Consider the following 14,915-nt stretch of genomic DNA (forward strand, 5'->3'; position numbering starts at 1 on the left):
AATAAATATAATACACCACATAAACAGGATCAAGAAAATAATCACATGATCATCTCAATAGTTACACAGAAAGCCTTTGACAAAACTCAAGGTTCCTTCACAATAAAAGCCATAAAGAATTATCTAATCTCAATATAATAAAGGTTATCTATGAAAACCCATAACCAGCAATATATTAAAAGCATTTCCTAAAAAATCAGGAACAAGACAAAAATGTAGACTCTCACCATTCTTATTAATATCATCCGTGAAATTTTAGTAAGAAACATTAGGCAAGAGAAGGAAGTAAAAGGGATAAAAACAGGAAAGGAAGAAGTTAAATTCTCCCTGTTTGCTTATGATCCTATACTTAGAAGACCGAAAGACACCACCAGCAGACTTTTATATTACATTTAGCAAAGTAAAGGGATATAAAATCAACATATAAGAATCAGTAGCTTTTTTATATACCAAAAACAAACTCATTGAGAAAGAAATCAGGAAAACAATTCTATTCATAACAGTTTCAAAAAATAAAGTAGCTAGGAATAAACCTAACCAAGGAGGTGAAAGACCTCTACAATGAAAATTATAAAACACTGAAGAAAGAAACTGAAGAAGATACTAAAAGATGGAAGGAACTCCTAAATTTAAGTATTGGCAAAATTAACTGTCATATTACCAAAACAGCATACAGATTCATACAATCACCATCTTTTCAGAGCTAAAAAAAATGATCCTAAAATTTACAAGGAAGCACAAACACCCTGAATAGCTGAACAATCTTGATCAAAAAAGCAACACTGAAGACATTCTAATAGCCAATTTCAAAATATACTAGGAGTTATACTAACAAAAACAACATGACACTGGCATAAAAACTGACATGTAGACCAATGGATTAGAATAGAGGACAGAGAGACAAGCCCACACAGCTACAGTCATCTGATTTTTGACAAAGGTGCCAAAAATACAACGTGGAGAAAAGAGCCTCTTTAACAAATGGTGCTGGGAAAAGTGCATGTACCTAAGTAAGGGTTGAAACTCGATCTCTATTTCTTGCCCTGTAAAAAAATCAACACAAAAAGTATCAAAGACCTAAATATAAGATCTGAAACTTCTAGAGAAAAACAGAGGGGAAACACTTCAAGATACAAGTATAAGCAAGGACTTCCTAAACAACTCAGGAACTAATAGCAACCATCAACAAATGGAACTTCATCAAGTTAAAAACAGTAAAAGAAACAACAGAACGAAGTGATAGGCTCTGGGGAAAAAATTTTTTTTTCCAATAGAATTTTAATATACAGAATATATAAAGAATTTTAAAAACTTAACACAAAGACAACCCAATCAATAAATGGGCAAATGAACAGACATTACTCAAAAGAAGTATAAATGGTCAATAACTACATGAAAAAATGTTCAATGTCATTAGGTATCAGGAAATGCAAATCATAACTATATTGAGATTTTATCTCACCCCAGTCAGAATGGTTAATCAAGAATAAAAAAAAACAATAATGATGACACAAGGGTATGAGAAAAAAGTAACCCTATACACTGATGATGGGAATGTAAACTAGTATAGCCAGTAGGGAAATGAATATAGAGGTTTCTTTAAAAAATAAAAATAAAATTACCATATGACTCAACTATACCATTCTTCAGTATATACCCAAAGGAATTAAAATTAGCATACATTAAGATACATGCATAACCATGTTTATGGTGGCACAATTCACCAAAGCCAAGATAGGAAATCAACCTAGGTACCCATCAATGCATGAACAAATAAAACACACACACACACACACACACACACACACACGCATTATTTAGCCAAAAAGGAAGAATGAAACCACGCCAATTTCAGGAAAATGGATGGACCTAGAGATCATCATATTCAGCAAGCTTCAGAAAGACAAGTATCAAATATTCTCTCATAAATTGAATCTAGAAAAGAAAAAAAGAAAAGTAGAAGGGAGACTATTAGAGATGAAGAAAGGATCAGGGGAAGGGGCAAGAGGAGGGTAAGAAGAGGTAATGGGGGAGTGGATATAATCAAAGTAAGCTATATGGATGTATGAATATTCCATAATGAAATCCATTATTTTGTATAATTAAAATGCACTAAAAAAGAGAAACTCCACTGCCTAAACTTGTGTATGTCCCTCTTTCAAGAATATACATGCCTTTAAAAAGTCAATACTGGAATCGAGGTGTGATAGTCAATCAACTCTAATTTATATGTACACACTTTCATTCCTTTTGGGTGCAGCATAGTAAATAAGTCTTACTGTAAACCTTGAGTTAGTGATCTTATTTCCTACAAGAGTTCAGAACCTGTGACTTTCAGTTGATAGCACATTTAATATGTCATTTGTTGAAATACATTTTAAAAAACTAGTGCTGTGGTTGTAATTTAAAGTCACTGTATTTCTTTTTTTTTCATTTTTTTCTAGCTGTTGATAGAGCTTTATTTTATTCATTTATTTTTATGTGGTGCTGAGAATTGAACCCAGTGCTTCCCACATGCTAGGCAAGTTGCTCTACCACTAAGCCACAACTCCAGCCCTAAAATCACTGTATTTCTGGTCTAATGCACGTATGCTTATAAATTCATAGACCTCTAGAAGGATGCATAAGAATATGGCTTTTAGGTCAATACTATACGTTTTTCATTATAAGAATGTTAAGATGCTGCTATTGCAGATACTGCTATCATAACCCGGAAGTCTTTTTTCTGGGAACACTGCAGCCTGACCAATGCTGCAGCCCCCAACTCAGTCTTCTCCCACAGCACAGTTATTGGTACCCAAAGGTCTTTTCCCCTGCAAGGCTATTGCCTACACCACTACTGTGGAAGCCACTCCTACTGTTGCCCAGAAGTCCACTGCCAGAATGCCTACAGGTCTGGTTACACACAGCTGCCACCATCTTGGGATGCCAGTCAGCATCTGGGGGACCAGGGGACCTGCAGTATGGTGCCACAGCCATCTTGGAGCATAACCACTTCTGTTTGGGAACACTGGCCAGAACACAGAGGTTCAGTATCAGAGTGCCTGCAGGGTTTGCTGTACCTGGACTCCTCCTATTGGGAGTGCTGATGACCACTATCTTGCAGCCTTTCACAGTTGCTCCTCTTTGTGAGTGAATGCCTGGTGATCCCTCTGCAAATTGGAACAGCACTGATATCTTGGGACTCCAGTGTGGTCAAGCTTGGATTATCTAAAACCCAGATCGGTGGGATACTGACTGGGTCGGTGTGGGCTGGCCTGGGCTGGGTGATCCCATAAACAATCAGAAACAGGACTGACAAAACTTTGAACTCTGAAGCAAAGTGTTGTTCAGTTTTCCATGGAGCTTTTTGTTTGTTCGGTTTGGTTTTGGCTTTCTTTTTAATTTTTTTTTTTTTTTCCTCTTCTCTAACATCTCTACTATTTTTGGGACCGGGTATTTTTCATGCATCAGTTGTTGAAGACTGATGAAAGGTATGAAAGGTATTTTGCAATTCTGTTGTGTGTTCTTATATTTTTAATTTTTTATTGTATATATTTTTCCTCTTGCTTGTCTGTTTTCCTGGATTCTCTCTCTCCTAACAGTCAGTCTCTGTCAATTTCTCTTCCACTCTTAACTGTAGATACTTTCTTCTTCTGGTTTCTCTCCTCTTCCCTCATGAACATCATGTCCTGTACCACTTTCGTTCTCTGTCCCAACACGTGGAATTGTGAAGCCTTTTAGCAAATTTGCTGTGTATATTGTGGACAGTAATTGAACTCATCATTTCTGTGTGTTATGAGAAAACTGAAAGTCTTGATACAATCTAGGGGGGTTGGGGCTGTGTGTTGTTTGCATTGGGTACTATTAATATTGGTCTTCCCCACCCACCTGAAGTGGAGGTGCTGAAAGCTTCAGGACACTGTAGTTCTGCAGGTAGAATTGGTGCTACCTTAGATCCATACTACTAGATGGGAAAACACACGAACATGAAAAAACAAAGAAATAAGGAGCCTCAGACAAACCAAGATGCACCAATGACAGAATCCACTGACAACACAGTAGGAGAAATGTCAAGGAAGAACCTTAGAATGTACATGGTTAAACTGATCTGCAAATTAAAGAATAGAATAAGGATGAAATCAAAGAAAAAACAAAGTGAAAGATCACTTCAACAAAGAGTTAGAGATTGTGGAGAAAACAAGCGAAATCCTCAAAATGAAGGAATCAAAAACTAAATTATAAAAAAGTAGAAAGCATCACCAACAGACTAACTTCTTGGAAGAAAGAACCTCATGGAATGAAGACAAAATACATAATCTTGAAAAGAGAGTTGACCACGTAGAGAAGAGGGCAAAAAACCATGAACAGAACATCCAAGAATTATGGGATGATATGAAAAGACAAAATTTAAGAGTTAGTAGAATAGACAAAGGAGGGGAGAAACAAACCAAAGGAATGAACAATCTTTTCAATGATATATCAGAAAATCTTCCAAGTCTAAAGAATAAAATGGAAAATCAAAAGCAAGAGTCTTACAGGACCCCAAATGTACAAAATTACAGCAGAACTACATGAAGACACATTATAATAAGAATGACTAACACAAAGAATAAAGATAAAATCTTGGTATTTGAATCCTAGAACAAGGAGACCTCGCCGAAGATTCCAGTGGTGCGGGCTTGAAGTGCAGGCCCAATGGCGCCGCAGATGCTAGCTCCATTCTGCTCTGGTCCGCGTCCCTCCCTGGGCCAGGCTGGCACACTTGTCTTTCTCTTCCCTCATGGCGCTGCTCCAACGCCCGACTGTGTCCACTGATTTGGAAAATATTGACACAGGAGTTAATTCTAAAGCTAAGAGTCATGTGACTATTAGGCGTGGGGTTTAAGAAAAATTGGAAATAGAGTTACAACCAGAGCAGCACAAGTAGTGAAGAAAACTCAAAACACCAAAGTATCAGTTCAGCCCACCAAAGCAACAAATGTCAACAAACTGAAACCTACTGCTTCTGTGAAACCAGTACAGATGGAAATGTTGGCTCCAAAGGATCCTTCTCCCATACCTGAGGATGTCTCCATGAAGGAAGAGAACCTCTGACAAGCTTTTTCTGATACTTTGCTCTGCAAAACTGAGGACATTGATAATGAGGATCGGGAGAACCCTCAGCTCTGCAGTGATTACGTTAAGGATATCTACCAGTACCTAAGACAGCTTGAGGTTTTGCAATCCATAAACCCACATTTCTTAGATGGAAGAGATATAAATGGACGTATGCGTGCCATCCTGGTGGACTGGCTGGTTCAAGTCCACTGCAAGTTTAGGCTTCTGCAGGAAACTATGTACATGTGCATTGCTGTCATGGATCGATTTTTGCAGGTTCAGCCAGTCTCCCGTAAGAAACTTCAATTGGTTGGCATTACAGCTTTGCTCTTGGCTTCCAAGTATGAGGAGATGTTTTCTCCAAATATAGAAGACTTTGTTTATATCACCGACAATGCTTATACCAGTTCTCAAATCCGAGAAATGGAAACTCTAATTTTGAAAGAACTGAAGTTTGAGATGGGTCGACCCTTGCCATTACACTTCTTAAGGCAAGCATCAAAAGCTGGGAAGCTGATGTTGAACAACACACATTAGCCACATATTTGATGGAGCTGACTCTCATTGACTATGACATGGTACATTATCACCCTTCTAAAGTAGCAGCAGCTGCTTCCTGCTTGTCTCAGAAGGTTCTAGGCCAAGGAAAATGATACTTAAAGCAGCAGTATTACACTGGATACACAGAGAATGAAGTATTAGAAGTCATGCAGCACATGGCCAAGGAAAATGATACTTAAAGCAGCAGTATTACACTGGATACACAGAGAATGAAGTATTAGAAGTCATGCAGCACATGGCCAAAAATGTGGTGAAAGTAAATGAAAACTAAATTCATCGCCATCAAGAATAAATATGCCAGTAGCAAACTCCTGAAGATCAGCACGATCCCTCAGCTGAACTCCAAAACCATCAAAGACCTTGCCTCCCCTCTGATGGGGAGGTCCTAGGCTGCCGCAGCTTCATCCATGCACTTTTTCTTACTGTTGTTGTAAAACTCTTGATTTTGTACATAGTCCTCTGGTCTATTTCAAGAAACCTCTTCTCAGACTAATTTTCTAAATGTATATTGAGGAAAAATAAAGCTATTAATTTTTCTAAAAAAAAAGATAAAATCTTAGGGTCATGTGAGAAAAAAATCAAAATACATCTAGGGGGAAACCAATTCAGATCTCAACTTATTTCTCAACCCAGACCCTCAAAGCTAGGAAGTTCAGGAATAATATATTTCAAGTTCTGAAAGAAAATGAATACCAACCACATTTTTTTAAACTATTTTTTTTTAGATCTTGATAGGCCTTTATTTTATTCATTTACTTATAGGTGGTACTGAGAATCAAACCCAGTGTCTCACAGATGCTAGGCAAGCACTCTACCTCTGAGCCACAACTCCAGCCCCCCAACCAAGAATTTTTATCCAGAAAAATTGTTTCAGGTTTGAAGATAAAATAAAAACCTTCTATTATAAACAAAAGTTAAAAGAATTCACAATGAGAAAGCCTGCACTACAGAACATCCTCAACAAAATATTCCATGAGGATGAAGTGAGAAAACAAAGTGAAAACCAGCAAAGAGGAACAATGCTAAAGGAACAGTCAACCAAAGTATAAACTAATTCAAATTAAAAACTAGAAATAAACCAAAAGGACCAGGAACACAAATCATATCTCAATAATAGCCTTGAATGTTAAAGACCTAAACTTATCAATTGAAAGACAAGACTGGCAGATTGGATTGAAAAACAAGATCCAACAATATGCTGTCTCTAGGAGACTCAGCTCATAGGTAAAGACATCCACAGATCCAAGGTGAAAGGATGGGAAAAAACATCACTCACATGGACCACATGAACAAGCAGAATTTTCTATCTTCATATCAGATAAAGAGGATTTCAAACCAATGTTAATCAGAAGGGACAAAGAAGCACATTTCATATTGCTTCAGGGAATTATACATCAACAAGATGTAAAAATCTTAAATATTTATGTCCCCCAAAATGGAACATCTACATATAGCAAACAAACCCTTCTCAACTTCAAAAATCAAACAGAACACAACAAACTAATACTGGGTGACGTTAACATACTTCTCTCACTACTATTAGTAGTAAGAGAACTGAACAAACTAAAAGAAACTCTACATCTAAATAATATAATCAATAATTTAGACTTAACGAACATATATAGAATCATCTATCAATGAGCAAATACACTTTCTTCTCAGCAGCACACAGATCCTTCTCTAAAACAGACCATATCTTATACCATAAGGCAACTCTTAAGCAAATACAAACATAGACATAACACCATGCATCCTATCAGATCATAATGGAATAAAATTAGAAATAAATGACAGAATAAAAAATAGAAGCTATTCTGACACTTAGAGACAAAATAATACTCTAATGAATGAAGAATGGATAACACAAAAAATCAGAGATGAAATTTAAAACTTCTAAATACTTAGAGGAAAATAAGAATAGTGATATTTTTGTATGTGATTTGCTAAGATTTTGTTGAGAACTTTTGCATCAATGTTCACTAAGGATATTGGTCTGAAATTTTCTTTCCTCGATGTGTCTCTGTCTGGTTTAGGTATCAGGGTGATATTGGCTTCATAGAATGAGTTTGGGAGGGTTCCCTCCTCTTCTATTTCATGAAATACTTTGAAAAGTATTAGAATGAGCTCTTCTTTAAAGGTTTTGTAGAACTTGGCTGAGAACCCATCTGGTCCCGGACTTCTCTTAGTCGGTAGGCTTTTGATGACTTCTTCTATTTCATTAATTGAAGCTGATCTATTTAAATTGTGTATGTCCTCCTGGTCCAGTTTAGGTAACTCATATGTCTCTAGAAACCTGTTGATGTCTTCGAAATTTTCTATTTTGTTGGAGTATAAATTTTCAAAATAGCTTCTAATTATGTTTTGTATTTCACTCGTGTCTGTCGTGATATTTCCTTGTTCATTCTGAATATTGGTAATATGGGTTTTCTCTCTCCTTCTCCTTGATAGTGTGGCTAAGGGTTTATCAATTTTGTTCATTTTTTCAAAGAACCAACTATTTATTTTGTTAATTTTTTCTATTGTTTCTTTTGTTTCAATTTTGTTGATTTCAGCTCTGATATTAACTATTTCCTGTTTTCTACTACTTTTGGTGTTGGTCTGTTCTTTTTCTAGGGAGTTGAGCTGTAGTGTTAGGTTGTTTATTTGTTGATTTTTTCTTCTTTTATTGAATGCACTCCATGAAATAAATTTTCCTCTAAGTACTGCTTTCATACTGTCCCAGAGATTTTGATATGATGTTTCTTTGTTCTCATTTACCTCTAAGACTTTTTAAATTTCCTTCCTGATGTCTTCTGTTATCCATTCATCATACAATAGCATATTATTTAATCTCCAGGTGTTGGAGTAGTTTCTGTTTTTTACTCTAATTTCAATCCATTAGGATCTGATAGAATACAACCTAGTTTCTCTATCTTCTTGTACTTGCTAACATTAGCTTTGTGGCATAAAATATGGTCTATTTTAGAGAAGGATCCATGTACAAAAATACATTAAAAAGATAGTGCACCACAATCAAGTGGGTTTTATCCCAGGGATGCAAGGTTGGTTCAACATCCAGAAATCAATAAATGTAATTCACCATATTGACAGACTTAAAGTCAAGAATCACATGAATATTTTGATAGATGCAGAAAAAGCATTTGATAAAATACAGCATCCCTTCATGCTCAAAACACCAGAAAAAATAGGGATAGTGGGAATATTCCTTAACATTGTAAAGGCCATCTATCTAAGCCCATGGCCAATATCATTCTAAATGGTGAAAATCTGAAAGTATTCCCCCTAAAAACTGGAACAAGGCAGGGATGCCCCCTTTCACCACTTCTATTCAACACTGTCCTTGAAACTCTAGCCAGAGCAATTAGACAGACCAAGGAAATTAAAGGAATACGAATAGGAAAAGAAGAACTCAAACTATCCCTATTTGCTGATGACATGATTATATATTTAGAGGAGCCGAGAAATTCCACCAGAAAACTTCTAGAACTCATAAATGAATTCAGTAAAGTAGCAGGATATAAAATCGATGCTCATAAATCCAATGCATTTTTATACATAAGTGATGAATCCTCAGAAAGAGAAATTAGGAAAACTACCCCATTCACAATAGCTTTGAAAAAAATAAACTTGGGAATCAATCTAACAAAAGAGGTGAAAGACCTTTACAATGAGAACTACAGAACACTAAAGAAAGAAATTAAAGAAAATTTTAGAAGGTGGAAAGATCTCCCATGTTCTTGGATAGTCAAAACTAATATTGTCAAAATGGCCATACTACCAAAAGTGCTATATAGATTCAATGCAATTCAAATTAAAATCCCAATGATGTACCTCACAGAAATAGAGCAAGCAATCATGAAATTCATCTGGAAGAATAAGAAACCCAGAATAGCTAAAGCAATACTTAGCAGGAAGAGTGAAGCAGGGGGTATCGCAATACCAGAACTTCAACTCTACTACAAAGCAATAGTAACAAAAACGACATGGTATTGGTACCAAAATAGACAGGTAGATCAATGGTACAGAATAGAGGACATGGACACAAACCCAAATAAATACAACTTTCTCATACTAGACAAAGGGGCCAAAAATATGTAATGGAGAAAAGATAGACTCTTCAACAAATGGTGCTGGGAAAACTGGAAATCCATATGCAACAGAATGAAACTAAACCCCTATTTCTCACCCTGCCCAAAAATCAACTCAAAATGGATCAAGGACCTCGAAATCAGACCAGAGATCCTGCAAATTATAGAAGAAAAAATAGGTCCAAATCTTCAACATCTCAGCTTAGAATCAGACTTCCTTAACAGGACTCCCATAGCACAAGAAATAAAAGCAAGAATCAATAACTGGGATAGATTGAAGCTAAATAGCTTTCTCTCAGCAAAGGAAACTATCAGCAATGCGAAGAAAGAGCCTACAGAGTGGGAGAAAATCTTTGCCACTCATACTTCAGATAGAGCACTAATTTCCAGAATATATAAAGAACTCAAAAAACTCTACACCAAGAATACAAATAACCCAATCGACAAATGGGCTAAGGAAATGGGCAGACACTTCACAGAAGAAGATACACAAGCAATCAACAGATATATGAAAAAATGTTCAACATCTCTAGTAATAAGAGAAATGCAAATCAAAACCACCCTAAGATTCCATCTCACCCCAATGAGAATGGCGATTATCAAGAATACTAGCAACCATAAGTGTTGGAGAGGATGTGGGGGAAAAGGTACACTCAGACATTGCTGGTGGGGCTGCAAATTAGTGCAGCCACACTGGAAAGCAGTGTGGAGATTCCTTAGAAAACTTGGAATGGAAACACCATTTGACCCAGCTATCCCACTCCTTGGCCTATACCCAAAGGACTTAAAATCAGCATACTACAGTGATGCAGCCACATCAATGTTCATTGCTGCTCAATTCACCATAGCCAGATTGTGGAACTAACCTAGATGCCCTTCAATGGATGAATGGATAAAGAAACTGTGGTATATATATACAATGTGATATTACTCAGTCATAAAGAATGATAAAATTATGGCATTTGCAGGCAAATGGATGAAATTGGAGAATATCATGCTAAGTGAGATAAGCTAATATCAAAAAAACAAAGGACGAATGATCTTGCTGATAAGCGGATAATGACACATATGGGGGGGTAGGGGGGCAAGAATGGAGGTAGGAGGAACTGTATAGAGGGATGAGGGGTGGGAGGGGTGAAGGGGAGAGAAAATAATAACAGAATGAATAAAAACTATTACCCTAGGTAAACATATGATTACACAAATGGTATGCCTCTACTTCATGTACAAACAGAGAAACAAGATGTATCCCATTTGTTTACAATAAAAATGAATTTTAAAAAAAGAATAGTGATACAACATATCAAAATCTCTGGGACATCATGAGTGAATGTTAAGAAAAAAAATTCATTGCATTGAGCTCATTCATTTAAAGAATAAAAAGTCAACAAATAAATGACATAATATTATAACACAAAGCCCTAGAAAAATAAGAATAAATCAATACCAAAAACAGTAGAAGATAGGAAATAATTAAAATCAGAGCAGAAATCAATGAAACTGAAACAAAAGAAACAAATGAAAAAATTGACAAAACAAAAAGTTGGTTCTTGGGTTGGGATTGTGGCTCAGTGGTAGAGCGCTTGCTTAGCATATATGAGGCACTGGGTTTGATAAAATAAATGAATAAAATAAAGGGCTATTGACATCCAAAAAATTTTTTTAAAAAGTTGGTTCATTGAAAAAATAAGTAAAATTGATAAACTCCTACCCATGATAACTAAGAGAAAAAGAAAACCTAAATTATTAAAATATGTGATAAAAAAGGAAAACTCACAAAGGACATGACTGAAATACAGAAGATAATTAGAAACTATTTTGAAAATTTACACTCCAATAAAATAAAAAACCTTGAAGACATTGACAAATTTCTAGAGACATGACCCACCAAACTGAATCAGGAGGACATACAAGATTCAAACAGATCAATATCAAGTAATGAAATAGAAAACACCATCAAAAGCCAAACAACAAAGAAAAACCCAGGACCAGAAATATTCTCAACCAAGCTGTACAAGACCTTCAAAGGAGAATTAACACCTATACTCCTCAAAGTATTCCATGAGACAGAAAAGGAGGGAACCCTCCCAAACTAATTCTATGAGGATAATATCACACTGATATCAAAACCAAAGACACATCAAAGAAAGAAAACGTCAGACCAATATCCCTGATGAACACAGATGCAAAAATTCTCAAAAAAATTCTGGTAACTGCACACAAAAACATATTAAAAGACAGTGCACCATGATCAAGTGGGGTTCATCCCAGAGATGCAAGAATGGTTCAACATACAGAAATCAATAACCCTAACTCATCACATCAATAGACTTAAAGACAAGAATCATATGATCATCTCTAGATGCAGAAAAAGCATTTAACAAAACACAGTACTTCTTCATGTTCAAAACACTCAAAAAACTAGTGATAGTAGGAACATACTTCAAAATTGCAAAAGCAATATATGCTAAACCCAAGGCCATCTTTCTAAATGGAGAAAAATATGAAAGCATTCCCTCTAAAAACTGGATCAATGCAAGGATGCCCTCTTTCACAACATTTATTCAACATTGTCCTTGAAACTCAGGCCAGAGAAATTAGACGAGAGAAATTAAAGGGATATGAATAGAAAAAGAACTCAAATTATCACTATTGACCAATGACATGACTCCATATTTAGAGGATCCAAAAAAATTCCACCAGAGAACTTCTAAAACTCATAAATGAATTCGCAAAGTAGCAGGTTATAAAATCAACACCCATAAATGAAACGTGTTTATATACATCAGTGACCAATCTACTGAAAGTGAAATTAGGAAAACTATCCCATTCGCAACAGTTTCAAAAAAATAAAATAGTTGGGAATCAATCTAACAAAAGAGGTGAATTAATATTGTCAAAATGGCTCTACTACCAAAAGTATTACAGAGATTTAATGCATTTCCAATTAAAATCCCAATGACATTCCTCATAGAATTAGAAAAAACACTCATAAAATTCATTTGGAAAAATAAAAAATCCAGAATAGCCAAAGCAATTGTTAGCAAGAAGAGTGAAGCTGGAGGCATCACAATACCAGACCTTAAACTATACTACAGAGCCAGTAACAAAAACAGCATGGTTTTGGCACCAAAACAGACAGGAAGATCAATGGTACAGAATAGAGGACGCAGACACAAACCCACATAAATATGGTTATCTAATACTAGACAAAGATGCCACTGGGGAAATTGGAAATTCACATGTAACAAAATTAAATTAAACCCTTATCTCTCACCCTGCACAAAACTCTACTCAATGTGGATCAAAGACTTAGGCACTAGACCAGAGACCCTGTGCCTAACAGAAGAAAAAGTAGGCCCAAATCTTCATCATGAGGGCTCAGGATCTGCTTCCTTAAGAAGACCCCTAAAGCTCAAGAAGTAAAATCAAGAATCAATAAATGGGATGGATTCAAACTAAAAAGCTTCTTCTCAGCAAAGAAAACAATTACATGAAGAGAGAGCCTAGAGAATGGGAGAAAATCTTTACCACATGCACCTCAGAGCATTAGTCTCTGGGATATATAAAGAACTCAAAAAACTTAACACCAAAAAAAAAACAATTAATAAATGGACTAAGGAACTGAACAGACATTTCACAGAAGAAATACAATTGATCAATTTAAATTGAATTACAATTACAATTATAGAATTATAGAATTGCAATTATAGAAACACAAATCAAAACTATACTAAGATTTCATCTCACTCCAGTCAGAATGGCAATTATCAAGAATACATACAACAATAAATGTTAGCAAGGATGTGGGGAAAAAGGTAACTCATATATTGCTGGTCAGACTGCAAATTGGGGCAATCACTATGGAAAGCAGTATGAAGATTCCTTAGAAAACGTGGAATGAAACCAGCATTTGACTCAACTGTCCTACTTCTCAGTTTATACACAAAGGAATTAAAATCAGCATAATACAGTGAGGCAGTCACATCAATGTTTATTGCAGCTCAATTCATAATAGCTGAGCTATGAAACCAACCTAGGTGCCCTTCAACAAATGAATGAATGAAAAAAATTTGTTACACACATATATATGTGATGGAATATTACTCAGCCTTAAAGAAGGATGAAACTATGGCATTTTCTGGTAAATAGATGGAGCTGGAGAAGATCATGCTAAGTGAAATAAGTCAATTCCAAAAAATCGAAAGTCAAATGTTTTCTCTGATATGTGGATGCTAATTCACAATGGGGAGGTTAGGGAAGAATAGAGTTACTTTAGTTTAGGTAGAGGGGAGTAAAGGGAGGGGAGGGGGTATGTGGATAAGGACAGTAGTATGAATCAGACATTACTATCTCATGTACATATATAACTATACAACTGGTGGTATTCTACACCATGTATAACCAGAAGAATGAGGAATTATACTCCATTATATATTATGTATCAAAGTTCATTCTACTGTGATGTATAACTAATTAAAACCAATTAAAATTTTTTAAAGAATTTTGGTTAAACACAAATCAGTGCCAAGAAAATCTTACATTTTGATAAAATCAATGGAATAAAATAGAAGACACAGACCACATAAATACAGTTATCTCATACTAGACAAAGGTGCAATAAACATACTTTGGAGAAAAGATAGCCTCTTCAACAAATGGAGATGAGAAAACCAGAAATCCATATGTAGTAGAATGAAATTTAACCCCTATCTCTCACCCTGCACAAAAATCAATCCAAAGTGGATCAAAGACGTAGGCATTAGACCAGAGACCCTGTGCCTTCTAGAGAACATGTAAGCCCAATTCTCCATGATATCAGCTTAGGAACTAACTTCCTCAACAAGACTCCTAAAGAGAAAGAAGTAAAAAAAATCAAGAATCAATAAATGGGATGGTATGAAACTAAAAAACTTCATAGCAAAAGAAACAATAGCATGAAGGGAAAGCTCACAGAATGGGAGAAAATCTTTCTCACCTCCACCTTAGATAGAGCATTAATCTCCAGGATATATTAAGAACTCAAAAAACAAATAACCCAATCAATAAATGAGCAAAGAAACTGAATAGACATTTCATAGAAGAAATAAGAATAGCCAACGAAAATATGAAAAATGTTCAACATCTCTAGCCAAAAGAAAAATGCAAATTAAAACTACACTGAGATTTCATTTCCCTCAATCCAGA

General features: G+C 35.6%; 1 protein-coding gene and 1 pseudogene across 2 annotated transcripts in view; one reads left to right on the top strand and one right to left on the bottom strand.

The window, feature by feature from the left end:
* Positions 1 to 14,915, bottom strand: part of Zranb3 (zinc finger RANBP2-type containing 3) — a 303,506-nt gene that overhangs the window by 192,559 nt on the left and 96,032 nt on the right. The window lies entirely within an intron of this gene.
* Positions 4,763 to 6,158, top strand: LOC124981041 (G2/mitotic-specific cyclin-B2-like; annotated as a pseudogene).

The sequence above is a fragment of the Sciurus carolinensis genome, chromosome 3, assembly GCF_902686445.1.
Source record: "Sciurus carolinensis chromosome 3, mSciCar1.2, whole genome shotgun sequence".
Classification (NCBI taxonomy): domain Eukaryota; kingdom Metazoa; phylum Chordata; class Mammalia; order Rodentia; family Sciuridae; genus Sciurus; species Sciurus carolinensis.